The sequence below is a fragment of the Cavia porcellus genome, unplaced genomic scaffold (assembly GCF_034190915.1).
Source record: "Cavia porcellus strain 051 isolate PalLab524CR breed Dunkin Hartley unplaced genomic scaffold, mCavPor4.1 scaffold_28, whole genome shotgun sequence".
Taxonomy (NCBI): Eukaryota; Metazoa; Chordata; class Mammalia; order Rodentia; family Caviidae; genus Cavia; species Cavia porcellus.
In genome coordinates, this window is record NW_026947511.1 from 5,997,667 (window position 1) to 6,017,910 (window position 20,244).

At 45.4% G+C, this 20,244-nt stretch overlaps 1 long non-coding RNA gene across 1 annotated transcript; it reads left to right on the top strand.

Moving 5' to 3' along the window:
• Nucleotides 1–7,332: 7,332 nt before the first annotated feature.
• Nucleotides 7,333–11,223, top strand: LOC134473808 (uncharacterized). Its single transcript, XR_010044246.1, has 3 exons — nucleotides 7,333–7,486; nucleotides 7,635–7,889; nucleotides 8,097–11,223. It is a non-coding gene; the product is annotated as an uncharacterized LOC134473808 (long non-coding RNA).
• The last annotated feature ends 9,021 nt before the right edge of the window (nucleotides 11,224–20,244 follow it).

Below are 20,244 nucleotides of genomic sequence, written 5' to 3' on the forward strand. Positions count from 1 at the left end.
GATTTAGAAACACAGCCGGGTTTTCATTAGCCTCTTGGACCTGTTCTAAAAGCTTGTTATAATTAGTATGTTTGTGAGCAATCTTATTAAGGCCCACAATCAGACACTCTATCATCTTATGTAATTTTCTTGAGCCTTGACCATTTTGATAGTTCCAGTTAGGGTCTTGGTCAGGCACAGCTACAGGGCCAGGGTCATTCTCAATCGTATTTGTCCTGTGTCTTCGGTCCGCCTCCTCGCGAGCTGCTTGCCACAGCTGGTTTCGTTCCTGTGAGCTAAGGGTAGTATTTAAAATCACATAAACATCTTTAAAATGTAAATCATAGCAATTGGTAATAAATTCAAATTGTCTGATATAATTTTGTGGGTCTACAGAAAAGCTGCCCAATTTATGGGTAATCTGAGACAAATCAGAAAGAGAAAATGGCACATGAATATTTACAAGGCCTTCGGGGCCAGCTTGCTCTCGAAGTGGCAGCAGAGCTTGAGGAGAGGGATGCAGAGGAGAGTGCCACTGAGCAGCTATCCGCCCAGTAGACGCGTGTGTGCAGTTATCTGAAGAGCGGCTATGGAGCGGCTGCTGCTTACCCTCTGAGGAGGAAGTACAGGCAGTGGACATGGCATTGTGTGGCTCAAAAGAAGCACGACAGGGCGGCCATTGATGTTTACAAGGGGAGCCACTAGAGGGCGCCCGTTGATCGTGAGACCAGAAAGAACAAGGTTGCCCCCTGTTGTCATGGTAACCAAATGAACATGGCGGCATGCCATGTGACCCCTCTGAGCATGGCGGCGGCCCATCGCCATAACAACGATCTGAACCCAACAGCGCTCCGTCGCCACGCGTTGTGTCTGAACTTCCGGAACATGGCGGCGCCCCATCACTACGGCAACCAAAGGAACCCAGCGACGTTCCGTCACCATGCTGTTCGCCTGAGCTTCCGGAACATGGCGGCGCCCCGTCACTATCGCAACTAAGGAAACTGGGCGGTGCTCCATGCCCACATGACCTGCCTGAACTTCCGGAACATGGCGGCGCCCTGTTACCGGCATAGCTGCCCGAGCACGGCGGGCATGGCGGCTGTCGGCGCAAGCCAGAAAGATCACGCCGTGTGCCAGCGGGGCACAATGAACGTGACCTAGTGTGGTACGCAGGCGGTGAAAAGGTATCAGAAGGCGGAGCAGAGCCGCCAGGAGGAGCCTGCATCGCGGAAGGGGGAGGGGAGGAGGATCGTAACTGTGACACATGGCGACCCGCACAACTGAGGGAACTGGGCACAGGGGGATGGCCAGCGAGGGGTACTGGGACAGAACGAGCTGTGTAAGCGGGTGGCAGTGACCTGAACACCGGTGGTACGTCCTCAAGCGAATCTGGAGGACAGGATGGAACAGTTTGAGCCACAGTATCGGTGGCCAAAAGGATCTCAGCGGGAGCACAAGATCTAATGAGGGATTGGCGCGTCCTCAGAACCAAAAATGCCTCTATGTATTGGAGTTCCATGACTCTATCGCTGGCCTTACAGAAATCATAGAGCGTTTGCAGAATTGAAACATCAAACGTCCCTTCTGGAGGCCAGCGTTTGCCAGGGAGTGGGTAGGTAGGCCAAACTTCCTGGCAGTAAAAAGTTAATAATTTAGTTTTGATGGTATTTTTAATTTTTAAAGTACGTAAATTGGAGATTAAGCATTGTAGAGGCGTTTTTTGGGATGTAGGAAGGAAATTACCCATCGGTGAATAGGGCGGGCAAAATCCGGTGGCACAAAGGAAAAGCTATCAGTAACCCGTAGCGCCACGCAGCGAGGCAAATGCAAACGGGGGATAGACCAGTTGACCGGGTCTGGGCCCAGCGATAAGAGTCTCGTGGAGCGTGCTCACCTTAAATCAATTGGGGCTGCGGTGAGTGGAGGCGGCTGGCAGGAGATGGAACGCGTCCTGGCTGGCAGGAGGAGCGCAGAGTTAAGCCGTGATGGTTTTGGTTTGTAGGAGGAACGTAGAGTCAAGCCGAGATGGTTTCGGTTCGTGAATCGGCAAGGGGCCCAACTGGGCGCGTGTCCCAAGTGAGTCGCCCGCCGATCGAGTCACAGGGCACCAAATGATAGGTCTGTCTTCAAAGGATAAAAGATGCTTCCAAAAGTTGAGGAGTATAAGACAAAGGAGGCCTTTATTCCGGGAACACGGGAAAGGAGACTGGCGTATTGGCCACTGGAATCTGGAGGTCTCTCCCAGACACGTGGCGTGGGGGACTCTAAAAATAGCCTAAGCTTAGGGCAGCACCCTAACTTCATTAGGGATGCACAGATATCTCATTGGCGCGCAGGTCCTTAAGGATGGGGATACAGAATTACAATCAAGTCCATAGGGGGCAGGGTGGGGGAGGAGTTTAGGTGCAGCCTTTTCTGGTTACAGTGTTTTATCTGGGCTGGCAACTCTTTCACTGACACCCCCCCCCCCCCCCCGTGCTGAGCCCTCCTAGATGCTGCCCCACCCTGGCGCTGCCCCCACCCTGGTGCTGCCCCCAGTCTGGTGCTGACCTCCGTGTATTAGTGCCCCCCCCCCGTGCAGACCGCCCTGGTGCTAAACGCCCCCCTGGTGCTGACACCCCTACTGGTTCTTCCCAACACTGGTGCTGCCCACACCTGGTTCTGACCGCGTTCCTGCCTCTCACCTTTCTGGTGCTGACCCCTGCCCTGTCCTGAGGCCCTGTGGTTCTAACCCCCCCCCCCCGCTGCCCTCCCCTGGTGCTGGCCCTCCTGCTTCTCACCTTCCTGGTGCTAAACCACCCCCTGGTGCTAACTACCCCCCCCCCCTGCTGCTCCCCCTGGTGCTGCACCCACCCGGTACTTACTACCCCCCTGGTGTTGCCCCCCACCCCGTGCTTCGCCCCCCTGGTGCTGACCCCCTTCTTGCTCCTAACTTTTCTGGTGTCCCCCCCCCCCCGCCTGGTGCTGCCCCCCCCCAGTGCTGCCCCTCCCTGGTGCTGACCCAACCCCTGCTGCTGTGCCCCCTAGTGCTGCCCCTCCCTGGTGCTGACCCCTCTTCTGCTTCACACCTTCCTGGTCCTGACTCACCCTGGTGCTGCCCCCACCCCGATGCTGCCCCCCACCTGGTGCTGACCCCTCTCCTGCTTCTCAACTTCCTGGTGCTTACCCCCCTCCCTAGTGCTGCCCCCCCTGGTGCGGTCCCCCACTTGTGCTGCCCCACCCTGGTGCTGTCACCTCAAAGTGCTGACCATCCCTGGTGCTGAACCACCTCCTGCTTCTCACATTCCTGGTGCTGACCCACCCCTGGTGCTGACTCACCTCCCGCTTCTCTTCCTGTTGCTGACCCCCCCTTCTATCTCTCGCCTTCCTGGTGCTGAAACCCCCCCCCACTGTACTCACCCCAACCTTGTGCTGAACCCCCAGTGCTGACCACCGCCCTGTGCTGCCTCCCCCGGTGCTGACCCCCCTATTGCTGACCCCACCCCAGGTGCTGCCCCTACTCTGTGCTAATCCTCCTGGTGCTGCACCCCGGTACTGCCCCCCTCCCCTGGTGCTCATCACCCTCTGCTTCTCACCTTCACGGTTCTTCCCCCACCCCCCACCCCCGCTGCTGACCACCCTCTGGTGCTGACGCCCCTCCTGCTCCTCCTGCTTCTCACCTTCCTGGTGCTGACCCCCTCCTGCTTCTCACTGGTGCTGCCCCCCTCTGGTGCTGACCCCTCCCCTGGGTTTGACTCCCCTCCTGTAAGACTAGAAAACCCCATTTAGATGAAACTACATGACAGTTCTTGTGATTCCGTCTATGCTGAAAGAGCCGGCAAAAGAAACGCATGTGAACTAGTGCATAGAACATGCAGGTAACTCACTCCTCATAGAAATCACACATCATAGTCAATTTCTCCCCTCTCACACCTATCAACCTTCAGACTAGAAAACCGCACTTGGATGAAATTATGTTACAGTTCTTCATATTTTGTTTGTGCTGAAAGAGCCTGTAATAGAAATGGATGTGAATTAATGCATAGAACATGCAGGTAACTCTTTCCCCATAGAAATCATACATGACAGTCAACACGCTTACAACTGTCACCCTTAAGACGAGACAACCACATCTGTATGAAATTACTTTACAGTGTTTGTGTTTCTGACTGTGCTGAAACTGCTTATGATAGAAATGTATGTGAACAAGCTCCTGGAAAGTGGATGTAACAAATTCCCTATAGAAATAATAAATGATAATCAGTTTCAATACTGTTACAGCTGTAACCCTGAAGACAAGAAAACAGGATTTGAATGAAACTACATTACAGTCCTTGTGATTCTGGGCACGCTGAAAGAGCCTGCAATAGAAATGTATGTGAACTAGCTCATTAAACCTGGGGTTAACTCATTCCACATAGAAATCATACATGATAGTCAATTTCAACACTAATACAACTGTAAGTCTTTAGACTAGTAAACTTGTATTTGATGAAAACACATTACAGTTCTTGTCATTCTGTGTACGCTGACAGAAGCTTCAATAAAAATGTTTGTGAACTGGCTCCTAGAACGTGGATGTAACACATTGCATTTACAAATCATACAGGCTAGTCAATATCAACACTTTTACGCCTATAAACCTTAGGACTAGTCAACCCGATTTGGATGAAAATACATTCCTTTTCTTGGGATTTTTTTCTGCGCTGAAAAAGCCTACAGTAGAAATTTTTGTGAACTAGCTGTTAGAACTTGGGGGGTACCTCCCTGCGCATAGAAATCATACATGATACTCAATTTCAACACTCTTACATCTGTAAACCCTTAACACTAGAAAACCTGATATGGATGAATATGCATTCCAGTTCTGATGATTCTGTCTGTGCGAAAAGAACCAGCAATATAAATGTATGAGAAATAGCTTCTAGAATGTGGGGGTAACACATTCCATGGAGAAATCATACATGACAGTAAATTTCAGCACTCTAACATCTGTAAACCATAGGATTAGAAAACGCTATTTGAACGGATATACTCCAGTTCTTGTGACTCTGTGTGCATTGAAAGAGTCTGCAATACAATTGTATACAATACAATACAATTGTATGTAAGGGGCTGGGGATTTAGCTCAGCGGCATAAGCGCCTGCCTTGCAAGTGTGTGGTCATGAGTTCGATCCCTGGTACCGATAAAAAAAGAAAAAGACAAAAAAAAATACAATTGTATGTGAACTAGCTACTAGAACACATATGTAAAACATTCCCTTTAGAAATCGTACCTGATAGTCGATTTCAACACTCATCGCTGTAAACCTTAAGACTAGAAAACACGATTTGGATGAAAATACAATATAGTTCTTGTGACTGTGTCTGCGCTGAAAGATCCTGCAATGTAAATCTATGTGAACCAGCTCCTAGAATGTTGAGATAACTGATTCCACATAGACACCATACGAGACAGTCAATTTCAACACCCTTACAGCTGTAAGCCTTAAGACTAGGAAGCCCGATTTGGATGAAAATGCATTCCGGTTGTGATTCTGTGTGCATGGAAAGAGCCAGCAATAGAAATTTATGCGAACTACATCCTAGAACGCGGGAGTCCGTATAGAAATCATACATCATAGTCAATTTCAACACTCTCACACCTGTACGTCTTAAGACTAGCAAACCCGATTTAGGTGAAAATACATTCCCGATATTGTGTTTCTGTGTGTGCTGAAACAGCCTGCAGTAGAAATGAATGTGAACTAGCTGCTAGAACGTGGTGGTAACTCATTGCCCATAGAAATCATACATGACACACAATTTCAACAGTCTTACACCTGTAAAAGTTAAGACTAGAAAACATTATTTGGATGAAAACACCTTCCATTTCTTGTGATTCTGTCTACACTGAAAGAGCCTGCAACGGAAATGTGCGGGAACTTTCTCCTAGAACATGCAGGAACTCATTCCACATAGAAATTATACATGTCAGTCAATTTCGACACTCTTATACATGTAAACCTTAAGACGAGGAATCCCATTTTGGATGTAAATACATTCCATTTCTTGTGATTCTACGTGCACTGAAAGAGCCTGCAATAGAATTGTATGTGAACTGGGTCCTAGAAGTGGGTGTAACTCATTCCGTGTAGAAATCATACGTGACACTCAATCTGAACACTTTTACACCTGTAAACCCTAAGACTGATGTAAATGAAATTCCATTCCCATCCTTGTGATTCTGTGTGCGTTAAAAGAGCCTGCAAATTATTTTATGTGAACTAGCTCCTAGAACGAGGATGTAACTCATAAACCATTGAAATCATACATGAAAGTCAATTTCAACACTCTTACACTTATAAACCTTAAAACTAGAAAACCCGATTTGGACGAAAATACACTCCAGCTCTCGTGATTCTGTGCGCGCTGAAGGAGCCTGCGATCAAACTGTATGTGACGTAGTTCCTGAAACGCAGGGCACAGCCTTCCACATAGAAACCACACGTGATTGTCAGTTTCAACATTCTTGCAGCTGTAAACCTTAAGACTAGAAAACCCAATGTGGGTGAAATTACCTTCCAGTTCTTGTGATTCTGTCGGCACTGAAAGAGCCTGCACTACAAATGTATGTGAACGAGGTCCTGGAACGTGGGTGTGACTCTCTCCCAGTACACACCATTCATAATAGTCAACTTCAGCGCTCTTACATCTCTAAAACTTAAGACCAGAAAACACGATTTGGATGAAATTGATTCTTTTGTGCCCTGAAATAACCAAAAGTAATTTATGTGAACTAGTTCCTAGAACGTGGGGTAACTCATTCCGCATAGAAATCATACATGATAGTCAATTTGAACATTTTTATATCTGTAAACTTTAACACTAGGAAACCCAATGTGGATGAAATACATTCCAGTTCTTGTGATTCTGTCGGCACTGAACGAGTCTGCAATAGAAATGTATGTGAATGAGCTCATAGAACAAGGGGTAACTCATTCCCCATAGAAACCATACATGACAGTCAACTTCAACACCCTTACACTTGTAAACCTCAAGACTACAGGGTGTTACCGTGAGGAGTTTGCCATAGATATGATGCATAGAGCAGAGGAGTGGCCGGGGGCAGGAGGTTAGGGTTAGCAGAGGGTGATGATTAGTGAGCCAGTGGCTTAGGGAAGCCTACCCCCACACCCAACATCCAGGCCACCCGAACGCCACTCGCCTCCTGGGGTGAGGGGTTGGGTGGAGAATGTGCGATGAACAGCCTCCGGCCAGTCCTGGTTAGCCCCTTAGGTCGAAAGGCATTGGCTTTGGAAGCTGGCAGTTTCCATGTCAGCGCTCTGAGGCCACCGCCTATTCCAACCGTTGGCCACCAGAGGGCGCAGCTCGAGAACCTAGCCACAGTGGAAGATTCAGAAGTCCACTGAGGGAGGCAGAGAGAGACATCACACACGCGCGTGGCACGCGACACATTCGTTCTGGGATAGACCTGTCCCGTGTTGTAGCGGGGCGCAGAAGGAAGGAGGTCGCCCGTTTGGGAAGGTTAGGCTCAGCATTAGGGTTTTTAGGTTGTGGAAGCCAAGGGAGGTGCTCTGCACACCACCTTCTCTGGGGACCGACCGGCATCTTCCCAGGATTACCCGTGGCCTTGCATCTGAGGCCAGTGTTTCTTCCCTGTCTCTCTTTTCAGCTGTAAGAGGCTGGAGCTAGCTGCCCAGAACGCCATCTACCCCAAGGATCACAACACCACGTTTCCTGCGGTGCCCAAGGCTCGTGATGTCTCCAGCTGCCATATGCAACAACGAGTTCCATGAGGTGCTAACCACTGCCCTGCAAACAGGAGTGAGCCTTGAGTGCCCGGCAGCCCTGGCTCGACATTCCCGCCTCTACAGCACAGCACAGCACAGCACAGCTGTCCCTCCACTGCAGAGGACACCTCCCCTAGGTATCGTCGTGTGCCCTGGGATTGGGCAGGCAGAGAGGGGAGGGGCTCCTTGGGGTGTCAGAGAACCTGGATCCTGGAAGTACCTCTGAGGATGATGTGTGTGTCCCCTTTAGCCACCAGGGGACGCTGTCTCATCCGAGCAGAAGCGTGGCAGGCAGGGAAGCTGATGGCATGGTAGTGAGGACTATTTCTCTCTCCTTTTTGCAGACGATCACCTCGTGTGGCAGTCGGTGCAGAACACAAGCATCTGTTGGCTCAGATCAAGGAGTGTATATTTTGTACAGGGAGGGCTTCCCACGTGGGACCGAGGCTTTGGTTGGAGTCTGCAGGCCACTAGGCTTGGTTCCAACCTCTGGTGGCTGCTGCTGGATCCCAGGACCCTCTGAGGTGCCAGTACCCTCGGGTGGCTATAGATACGTATCCTGCCTGCCTGTTTCTAGCGTGCACGTGTGTGTGTGTGTGTGTGTGTGTGTGTGTGTGTGTGTGTGTGTGTGAGTGAGAGGGGGGGGGGGAGGATGTCTTGCCCCAGCGGGGCCCTCTACCATGGACAGGTCAAGGGGTCAGGGGATCCCTAAGGAAGGCCATGACCCAGGAAGGAGCCCATCGGGGAGCACCAGACGGTGGCACACTGATGGACAGAGGGTCACACAGACTCATCTACCTGTCTGTGGCAAGTGAAGGAAAAAGAACTGTGTCAACACACAGATGGGCCAGTTTTTCTGGGGCCTGTCTTTGAGGAACCTGCAGCCCTGTCCCCGTTTGTCTGGCTGGCTGGCTGGCTGGCTGCCCAGGAGGGAGCCACCCTGATACCTGCTGCCAAGGGTGCCAGAGCACCCTTGATGAGGGACATGAGAGAGGTGGTGAAAAGTGCCTTCTGATGTCTCTCTCTGGGCTGTAGGGGAAATCAGGGTTTTGTGTGTGTGTAGGGCTGGGTCGGCATCCAGTGTGTCCTGGGAATGGGCTCAGTCCTTCTGAAGAGGAGGCACAGCCACTCGAATGATTCCCTGCTGTCAATCTTCCCTCCCTCCACGGGGCCTCCAGTGTTGGGGTTTTGTTTCCCCCCTACCCTTACCTTCAGGCTCAAACAAGAGTCTGCATTGTGCCACTAGCTACCCTCCAGGGCCAAGGTTGGGGTCACCAAGCAGCCTGATATCAGATACTCTCCTGAGGTTCAGGAGGGAGCAGTTCCCGTACTGCCCAGAGGGACCAACCCTCTCTCTGGAGCACAGCCTCGTGTGCCCCATTTGCCATCACCCTCCCTCCCTCGGTGAGGGGCTACAGACCCCTACTCCCGATGAGCCCATGACCAGTCAATGTCAGATGCTAGCTAATGCATTTCCAGTGGGATGGGAAGTGGGATGGGACCTTTGGAGCCAGGCAGGGGAGTGCTGGATGAGGGCAGGGGAGTGGACCCCAGGGGTTGGTTAGGCTTAGGTCTGGCACAGGGTGAGGGTTAGGGACTGCTGAGGTCAGCCAGCCAGTGGCTCAGAGAAGCCTGAGGCCTCCTCTGTCAACCCCCACCCCCACTCCCTCCCCCACACACCCCAAAGGAATGTCTGCTTGGATGCAGGATTAGATGGCCCCCACCCAAGGAGGAAGTTGCTCTGTCTGTTCAAACTGGAGACTCTGGTTGAATATTTCCTCCTGGAAAAATCTATTGTGTTTCTCTGTTCCAAAGTTAGCATCGGGAAACAAGGAGAAAGTGCTCACTCACTGTACAAGTCCAGGAGTAAAGCAGAAGGAGGCAGTGAGCAGGGTGAGCCATGCCCTCCACGCCCCCACACACAGGAGAGAAAAACCCTGTTGATTCACCAAGGAGGCGGGAGGAGATGAGTGTGTCAGTCTGTCAGAGGCTAAGTGTAAATCCCTGTCAGACTGTAGCTGAATCTCATTTCCAGCGGGATATCTCTCTGGTTTGGTGGTTCTCAGACCAAGAGCCCTGTGGGGGGAAAAAAGCCAGAGAGAATGTTGAGGTTAGTTAGTTTCCCAGCCTCCCGGACACGCATTTGGGCACCAATCAGTGCAAGTTTACCACACACACGTGCTCCCCGCCTCCATCCACACCCTAAGTCTAACCACACACACAGATGCCCTGACGATCACCTATAACCCTGGCACACACAGTTCAGCAAGCTCGGCCCGCTAAACTCCAACTGTATCTCTCCATTGGGCCAGGCTTGGACTGACTCCCTAGACCCTTCACAAACCCACCTGAGTCCTGTTTGCCTCTTTTCTCTCTTTCTTTTCTCTCTCTCTCCCTCTCTCCCCCTCTCCCTCTCCTTTCCTAGTTTGGTTCTCTCCAGAGGCTTGTTTCCAGGGCCTTTGGGGGCATTTGCACTCTGGGCTTCCCTCCATTCCCTTGGCCTCTTTTCACTGGCTCTCTCTGCTTTTGTCATGCAGCTGGCCCGTGCTTGAGGCTGTCTCTCAGCGGTTTTGTTGGCCCCATGTCTCTTTTCGCTCTCTCCCTGCCCACGATTTCTCAGATCCCAACACCACACACAGAAGCACCTAGGCCTTGGTCCTCACCGTGAGCCTAACACACGCAGCTCAGCTCAGCTCAGCTCTGCTCGGTTGATTCCAGATGTGCGCCTCTGTCTGTATCTGGCTGCTCAGATTCCCACATCTGTGCTACACAAGCACCCTTCAGTCCCTTTGCCTCTCTCTGACCCTCCCCGTTTCCATCCCCCTGTCTTGCCCTTTACCACCCTCCTGCCCCGCTCTGTGCTTTCCTGGGGCCCTTGGACTCTTTCTGCCTCTCTCTCTCTCTGTGGCTCTCTCTGGCTGTCTCTGTCTCTCTGTGCCTCTGTCTCTGTCTCAGCTTTCCTCTGGCCCTTGGCTATTTTTGGTTCTCTCTCTGCTTTTGTTTCTGGGATGCCTTGCCTGTTTCTGCTCTCTCTCTGCTTTTTGTCCATTCCCTTTGCCTCCTTTTGCTTGCTCTCTCTCTCCCTCTCCCCATCTCCGCTCTCCTGGGGACCTCTACCGGTCTTTGGTTCTATCTGCTTTCGTTTCCAGAGCCCCCTGGGGACTTTTTTTCACTCTCTCGGCTTTTCTCCATTCCCTGGGCTGCTTTTCAGTCTCTCTCTGCCTTTTTTCCTGTCCCTGGCCTTTTTGGGGGCTGGCTCTCAGCTGTTTGTGTGGCCCCACCCGTGTCTCTTTCACTGCCTCCCTCCCCATTATTTTTCAGACCCTACCAACACAAACACACACACACACACACACACACACACACACACACACACACACATACACACCAGCCCTGATCCTCACCCAAGCCTTAGGGTTAGGGTTGGGGTTAGGGTGTTAGTGTTAGGGGCTTAGGGTTAGGGACTTAGGGTTAGAGGGATAGGGTTAGGGTTAGAGGGTTAGTGTTAGCGTTAGGGTTAGGGTTAGGGTTAGGGTTCAGGTTAGGGCTAAGTTAGGCTTAGTGTGAGGGCAAAGTGTTAGGGTGTTAGGAGTCAGGGTCATGTTTCAGTGCTCCAAGCAATGGTCCTCAATTTAGAGACACTGGAATGGTCGAGGCTCCCCTCCAAACACACATAGGCCCCCTTCTCCAACTTTACACTAAAACACACACAAGCCATGTACTTCATGCTCAACCTAAAATCGCATGTGTGCCCTGTTCTCCTGGCTCACCCTAAAAACACAGACATCCCCTGTTCCACAGAATCACCCTAAAAACACCTACATGCCCCGTTCTCCAACTTTACACTAAAACACCCCAACTCCCAGGCTTGGAGCAAAGATGGCAGATAGAGGCCAACTGGATAGAGGCTCCCTCAGATAGTCAACTTAGAATTCAACATGAGACAGAGTGGGGAGCCCCAAACAGAGGGAGATAAATTCTCTCATCCCAAGAATTTAAGGTGAGAAGAATCAACCAAACATACAGTCCCAGTGCTATTACTGGAACAGCTAAATGTTCAGTGTTCCCGCTTGCTACTTGCTGACCATCAGAGGTCCCACCATGACTTACCATGGTCCTGCCACAGCTTGCCGAGTCGTCCCGAGTCCCACCGCTTGGACTCACTGGAGGCACAGTTACATTGAGCTTGGGGGTCGGCGAGCTGAATGGAGAGCTGAGTCGGCAGGGTGCCTGCATCAACCCGAGGTGATGACAGGAGTAGAATCATTCCACAAAAGGGGGGCTCTGACCGAAGACATTCTGGGACAGGGCAGGACTGGCAAGTACAAGGGCATCAGTGACTTCAGTCAGTTGTTCCCTTCCCGAACGGGATTGGTGGAGTGAGCTAGGCCTGGGTCATGTGACCAGGCTGAGACCCAATAGGTTATCCGAAATCAGGTCCCTACAGTGGTGGCGCACACTCACCACAGTAACTCAGTGAAGCCTCAGAAGTTTGACTGATCCGGAGGGGAGGTGGCACAAAGTAAAACAGTGCAGGCCTCAGCAGCTTGACTGACCTGGAAGAGACGGGCCAGTATATCTGTCTGCAACTCACTAGCACACGGCAGTGGGAAGGGTCATCTAGCCAGCATGTTTCAGAGGAATTGTAACCAACAAAGAAAGAAACTGGGGCCTCCTGGAAGGAGCAAAACAGATGGGAAGAGGAAGCAACAACAAAAAGTCCCCAGGTCCCAACCCTGAGAACATTGAGCCAGGACAGGAAATACAAAGGAGATTGAGAACACCAAACACGCACTATCAGACACGGCACCAGGAGACATAAAGAGACATATCTGGCTGAGGGGGCTGGGGATTTAGCTCAGTGGCATAAGCACCTGCCTTGCAAGTAGGCAGTCGTGAGTTCGATGCCCGGTACCTATGAAAAAAGATAAACAAAAGACATATATTTGGGGCCTCATAGACGAGTTGAAAAGTGAAATATTTAGCCAAGTAAAGCCAGATATAAGAGGATTAAAAAAAGAGATACTAAGCACCCCTCAAGCAGACACTGATGAAAGAAGGGAGGAACTCAAAGGAGAGAACCATTTGATGAAGAACATAAAAAATAAGTAGATTACATGAAGCAGATTCAAAAAGATCACCAGAAAATTAAAAACTCTATGGAAAGACAGCAAATTGGCTTGAAAGAAACTGAGGATAGATTATCCAAACTGGAGGACAGTTTTGCAATGTGGGAATATGAAAGGGAAAACTTTTTAAACGTCACAAGGCAACAAGCAGCAACAATACAAAGGCTAGAAGACGACAAGAGGATCTATAGCTTGAGAATAAAGAACGTGGATGAAGAAGCAGGGGTACAAACAAAGGAACTACAAATGTTATTCACAGAAATAATTAAGGAAAAATCCCAAACATAGGAAAAGGAAATGATATTCTAATATATGAGGCATACAGAACTCCAGTCACCTACAACCCAAACAGAGCTACACCCAGGCATATAATAAACAAGATCCCAGAAAGTCAATATAAGAACAGAATATTAAAAGCTGTTAGAGACAAGAAACAGATCACCTAAAAAGGAAGGCCCATCAGAATAACAGCAGACTTCTCAACGCAAACCATCAAGTCAAGAAGAGCCTGGAGCAAAATATTCCAAGCCCTGAAAGAAAATAACCTCCATCCAGATTGATATACCCTGCTAAACTGTCTTTAGAAATTAATGGAGAAACAAGATGCTTCCAAGACAAAAAGGAACTTGGGAAATTCGCAACCACCAATCCAACTCTCAGAGAATACTGCAGGGCATTCTAGAGAGAGAAAAGTACTAGGATTCCATGAAGAGTGGCAGAGAAGCCTCATTGAATGGAGCAAAAAATAGAATGAAGAAGATAAGCAAAAGAAGATGGCAAAGAAAAGCATAACAGAAATGAGGCAGAGAAGATATTATTCAAAACTGATATGATTGATAGTATCAAGTCTGAGAGTACAGGCAACTACACTGAAGATGACAAGACTCTACGATACACATTCTGGCTTGATAACTGCCAGTTTTTGAAGTTCTATATACAGAGTTGTGTTTTTATTCATATGTTATGTACTGACATATTCAAATACTATGTTTGATGATATAGCCAATTCTATTGGAGATTACAACAGACAACCCAGGAGCCATGGTAGGACTCTTTGTACAATGGTCTTATATGTTTTTTTCATTTCATGTGTTTATAAGAATATGTTTTCTTTTGTCTTGCTTTGTTTTATTACTCCCTCTAATATAGAAAGGATAGAAATACATGTTAAGACTCATGCATGTATAGAACCTATAAACAGTTATGACAACTGATCTTATGACACATGATGAAATAAACAGATACTTTGAAGAAAAAGAGACACCACAGTACCCAGTGCTGACCCGAGTGTCATGATGTCAAATCCAGCAATACTAGTATTCTTGGTTCAGAGTGATTTTAGCTGGCTTTGGTTTCTTTATTCTCAACATAAATGAAGATATAGATAACTGCATGTATGTTTAAATGTATAGGATGGATAACCATGTTGCTAAGTTTTTATTGGATAGTTGAACACATTTTAGTCTTGCTGTTTGAATTCCCACTTATATGTTGCACTTTTGTATCTTGAGCTATTATTTGTAAGAGGACAATATGTAAACATCAACTAGTTATTTATTAGTTTACTTTTTCTTTGAAAGTATGTATTATTTCTACCCATTTTCTGTTTTGTGTAGTCTTTCTTTAAGTAAAATAATTAAAAGTTAAATTAAATTAAATTAAATTTTTAAAAAGGTGAAAGGGGAGGAATTGTCTAAAAAGGGAAGGCAGTGGCCATTGTTTCTCTTTTATCATGATTTGAAACTCATTTTGTTTTCTTCGTTCAGTTCAGTTTGGTTTTATTCTGTTCCAGTTTGTCTTCTTGTACTGGTTTGACGGTATGGACAGCTATGCCAAATATATCATGGTATATTATTGTAACCATTTTTATTTCCTATTAACTTGATTTTGAAGCCCTGTATTACTTTCACTCTCTTGTTTTGACTGATTTTACTCATTTGTTTTATTTGCTAGTATCAAGTCTGAGGATATAGGCAACTACTTTGAAGACAATAAGATTCACTATGATACCCATTCTGCTTTAACTATTAACTTCTTTTGAAGCCCTGTAATGTCTCCAGTGTTTCATTTTTATTGGTTTTGTTCTATACTGTTTTGTTCAATTTTATGACACCTATGCGCAATTCTTTTGAAGATAGCAAGAGGCATTATGGTAACCATTGATCACATTGTATTTTGGTTTTACGTCATGTGCTATTCCATCCTTTTGTTTTGACTTACTCTATTTTGTTTTGTCACATTTGGTTGTATTCTCTTCAAAAAAAGTAATAAGAACTGAATGACTAATAAACCAAAAGATGTGTAATTATTATCAAAAAAAGAGAGGAAAAGAGAGTGTTCTAAAGGTATATAACAGCATGTACATTTAAGTGTGTAAGATAGATAACCATATTACTAAGTTTTTGTTGGACCATTGAACAGAACTGTTTACAGTTTCACTATTTGAATGTCCACTTTGTATGCTTTAATTTTGTAACTTGAACAACTATTTGTAAGATGATAATATCTAATCTATCAACTTGTGATTTCTTATGGTTTATTGTTTTGAAATTCTGAATCATTTCTACCCTTTTTTCTGTTTTAATTTTTTTATCTTTATATAATTTTTTAATAAAAGAACAAACTAAAGAATACCTACAGCCGGTAGGGGGCTGAGGATCTAGCTCAGCGGCATAAGCGCCTGCCTTGCAAGCAGGCAGTCGTGAGTTCGATCCCCGGTACCGATAAAAACGAAAAAGCAAAAAAAAAAAAAGAATACCTACAGCCAGGCCTCGTGGCTCACGCTTGTAATCCCAGCACTCAGGAGGTGGCGGCAGGAAGATCGTCGCGAGTTCGAGACCAGCCTCGGCTACAAAGTGAGTTCAAGGCCAGCCTGAACTGCATAGAGACCCTGTCTCAAAAAGACAAAAAAAAAAAAAAAAAAAATTAAAAAAAAAATCAATACCTACAAGCAAACAAAAACACAAATACAACTTACCAGAATCTGTGGGATGCAAAGAAATTGGTCCTCAAAGGAAAATATATTGCACTGAGTTCCCACATCAGGAAAAGAGAACAAATACAAATAAGCAAGTTGATGTTACACCCCAAACATCTAAGAAAAGAAAAGCAAGTCAAGCCCAAAGTCAAAAGAAGGGAGGAAATTATAAAAATCAGAGCAGAAATTAATGCAATAGAGACTAAGAAAATAATCCAAAAAAAATCAATGAACCATAGAGTTGGTTCTTTGAAAGAATAAATAAAATTGATAAGGCCCTAGCCAACCTTATTTTAAAAAGGGAAGAAAAAACTCAAATTCATACAATAAGGAATGAAAAGATGAAATCACTACAGACTCTGTGGACATATAGAAGATCATCAACACCTATATTTCAAAAACCTCTATTCTCACAGGTTCGATAACACAGAAGAAATGGACAGATCCCTAGAAACATATGAAGTACCAAAGCTGGGTCAAGAAGATGTAACACTGCTGAATAGCCCGATTTCTAGTAATAAAATTGACAATGTAATTAAGTCTTTACCTACAAAGAAGAGCCCAGGCCAGACGAATTCGATGTGGAATTCTACAAGAAATACAAAGAAGACAATGCCGACACTCCTCAAAATCTTCAATGAAATTGAAAGGGAAGCAATTCTTCCTAAGTCATTCCTGGAAGCAAATATTACTCTAGTATCAAAAACTGAGAAAGACCCAACTAAAAAAGAGAACTACAGGCCAATCTCCCTAATGAACACAGATCCAAAAATCCTCAATAAAATATTGGCAGATAGGATAAGCAAATCATCAAGAAGATTATACACAATGACCAAGTGGGATTCATCCCAGGCATGCAGGGATGGTTCAACATACGTAAATGAATAAGTGCAATCCACCATATCAATAGATCCAAAAGTAAGAATCACATGACCATTTCTATAGATGTACAAAAAGCTTTTGATAAGGTCTAACACACATTCATGATAAGAATCTTACAGAAAATTGGAATAGATGGTCTTTAATTCAATATGATAAAGGCCATCTATGGCAAACCAACAGCCAGCATCATATTAAATGGCCACAAACTGAAGGCCTTTACTTAAAGTCAGGCACAAGACAAGAATGTCCCTTATCACCACTCCTATTCAACACAGTACTGCAAATACTAGCCAGAGCAATTAGATGAGAGAGAAATAAAAGGAGTAAAGACAGGAAAAGAGGAAATTAAATTATCATTATTTGCAGATAACATAATACTCTACATAGAAGACCCCCAAAATTCCATTGAGAGAGACTCCTAGATATAATAAATAAATTCAGCAATGTAGCTGCACACAAAATCAATACTCAAAAATCAGTAGCATTCCTATACACTAACAACCAAGTCACTGAGAGAGAAATAAGAGAAGCCACCCTTCATACTAGCATACAAAAAAAAAAATGAAATGCTGATGAATTAATCTAACAAAAGAAGTAAAAGATCGATAAAGGGAAAGTTATAATATTTTTTTTTACATTTTTTTATTTAAGCAGAAAAAGAAGAAAAAGCAGAAAAAGGGTACAAGTTATACAGAATTTCAGAAAAAAATAAACAGTAGGAAATCACTAGTTAATGGGTTACATATTATCATCTTAGAAATATTTGTTCAAGTTATAAGATTAAAGCATAAAGTAGACATTCAAACAGCGAGACTGCAAAGAGTTCTGTTCAATGATCCAACAAAACTCAGTAATATCATTGTCTATTTTATACACTTAAATTTACATGCAGTTATACCATTTAGAGAACTTTCTTTTCCTCTCTTTTGTACAATGACTATTACACATTTTGGGTTTTATTGCTCCCACAGTTCTTATTGCTTTTTTTGGAAAAGAGTAAAACCAAATGTGACTTAACAGAACAGAATCGGTTAAATCAAAAGGGTGGACATAATAGATAATGTAAAAACATAATACAAGGTGATCAACAATAGTTACTATAATGCCTCCTGCTATCTCTAATAGAATTGCCTATATCATCAGTTATAATAAAATTGAACAAAACAGTAAAGAACGAAACCAACAAGACCAAAACATTGGAGACATTACAGGTCTTCAAAAGTAGATAATAGCCAAGCAGTATGGGCATCATAATGAATCCCACTATCTTCACAGCTGTTGCCTAAATTCTCGAACCTGGTACTACCAAGCAAAACAGAATAGAGTGAAATCAGTGAAAACAAGATGGTGAGAGCAATACAGGGCTTCAAATCAAGTTAATAGAATATCAAAGTGGGTTACTATAATATATCCTGATTTTTTAAGATTTATTTTTCCTTTAATTAAAAGGATAAAAAAGTAAATAATAAAATGGAGATTGAGATAAAAGAGGGCTTAACAATTAAACAGTACAGATCAATACATAACCATTTAAGCAAATTAGTGTTTCACCACAAGATAATCCCGACATAAAAGTAGTTACCACATTGTCTCTTTCCTTGAGATCTTTGAGTATAACTTCGTATACTGTAGCATCAAATATATCAACACAATGTATAACCATTCAAGAGAATGACAGTATTACATGGTATTTAGAATCAACTAACAGATAATGAACTATGGTTTCTGTATAATCTCCTTGTCTATAAAAGTTTTTGTTTATACTATCACATATAATAAAATCCAATAAGATACAACATGTTAAGATCTATGGAGACAGAAGCACAAAAGCTTGATGGGACTTCAAAACAAGATGATACCAAATCAGCACTACCTATTATGACGTTGTTTTCTCCAAGATAGCTGTTCCTATCATCCAATCTTCTCTGCCTCATTTCTCTTGAGCTCTTTTTCTGTCATTAGTTGTCAGCTTGTCTTCTTCATTTTGTTTTCTGCTCCATTCATTGTGGCCTCTCTGCCACTATTTCTGGATTCTTCATATTTTTCTATTTTTAGAATATCTTGCAGTATTCTCTGTAGAGTTGAATTGGTGGTTGCATATTCCCCTAGTTCCTCTTTATCCTGAAAGCATCTTGTTTTTCCACCAATTTCCAGGGATAGTTGTGCAGGATATATCAATCTTGGCTGGAGGTTATTATCTTTCAAAGCTTGAATTATTTCCCCCCACGCTCTTCGTGATTTGATGGTTTGTGCTGAGAAGTCTGCTGTAATTCTGATGGGTGTTCCCTTGTAAGTGATCTGTTTCTTGTCTCTGACAGCTTTTAATATTCTGTTCTTATATTGGATTTCTGGTATATTGATAATTATATGTCTGGGTGTAGCTCTATTTGGTTTGTAGGTGGCTGGAGTCCTGTATACCTCATATATCTGAGTATCTTTACCGTTTGCTAAATTAGGGAAATTCTCTTGGATTATTTCTGTGAATAGCTTTTGTAGTCCATTTGTTTGTGTCCCTACTTCTTCTCTTATGTTCTTAATTCTTAAGTTATAGATCCTCATCATCTTCTAGTTTTTGTATTGTTGCTGTTTGTTTTTTTTGTTATTTTTAAGAAGTTTTTCATTTCATGCTCCCATATTACAAATCTGACCTCCAGTTCAGATAATCTGTCCTTAGTTTCTTTCAAGCTGTTATGCCAGTTTTTGATAGTGTTTTTAGTTTCTTGGTAATCTCTTTGAACCTGCTTCATGTATTCTACGTGTTCTCTATTTTCTCCATCAAATAATTCTCCCCTCTTTTTCTGTTCTTCCATTCCACCATCTGCTTTTTCTTGGGTGGTGCTTAGCATTTCTCTGACTATTCTGCTTATGTCTTGCTTCAGGTCATTAATAACTTCATTCCTGAACTCGTCTATGAGGCTCTGGAGATAGCCTTTTATGTCTATTGGTGACGTGTCTGCTATTGCCTGTTTCTCAGGATTGGGGCCGACGAGCCTTTCTTGTTGCTCCTTCTTCCCATATTCTTTGTTCCCTATACATGCAAGCGTATAGGAGGCCCAGCTTCCTTCCCTGTTGGCCACAGTCTGATTGAATTGTGCCGGCTAGGTGTTCCTGCCCACCACAGTGCACCAGGGAGTTACGGACAGGGGAGCCTCTGCGGGGCCCGCCCCTCCAAGTCAACCTACCGAAAGGCCTCACTGCTAGGGTGCACCTTCAGGCGCTGGGATCTGGGTTGTGCAAGCCTACTGGGTCTCAGCCAGCAGCGTCACGTGGGCTAGGCACTGCTCACCAATCCCGCTTGAGAGGGGCATATGTGACTAAAGTCATTACAGCGCCCTGTTCCAGCACGTCTGCCCAGTCCCAGAATGTCCTCTGTTGGCGCCTCCTAGACCCTGGAAGAATCCCAGTTTCCCTCACTCACCCGAGGTCAATGCACAGCTTCCCGCCCGCCCAGCTCTTAACTCCTTTCACCAATTCCTGTTCTCAGCGCTTTCACACGTCTCTCTC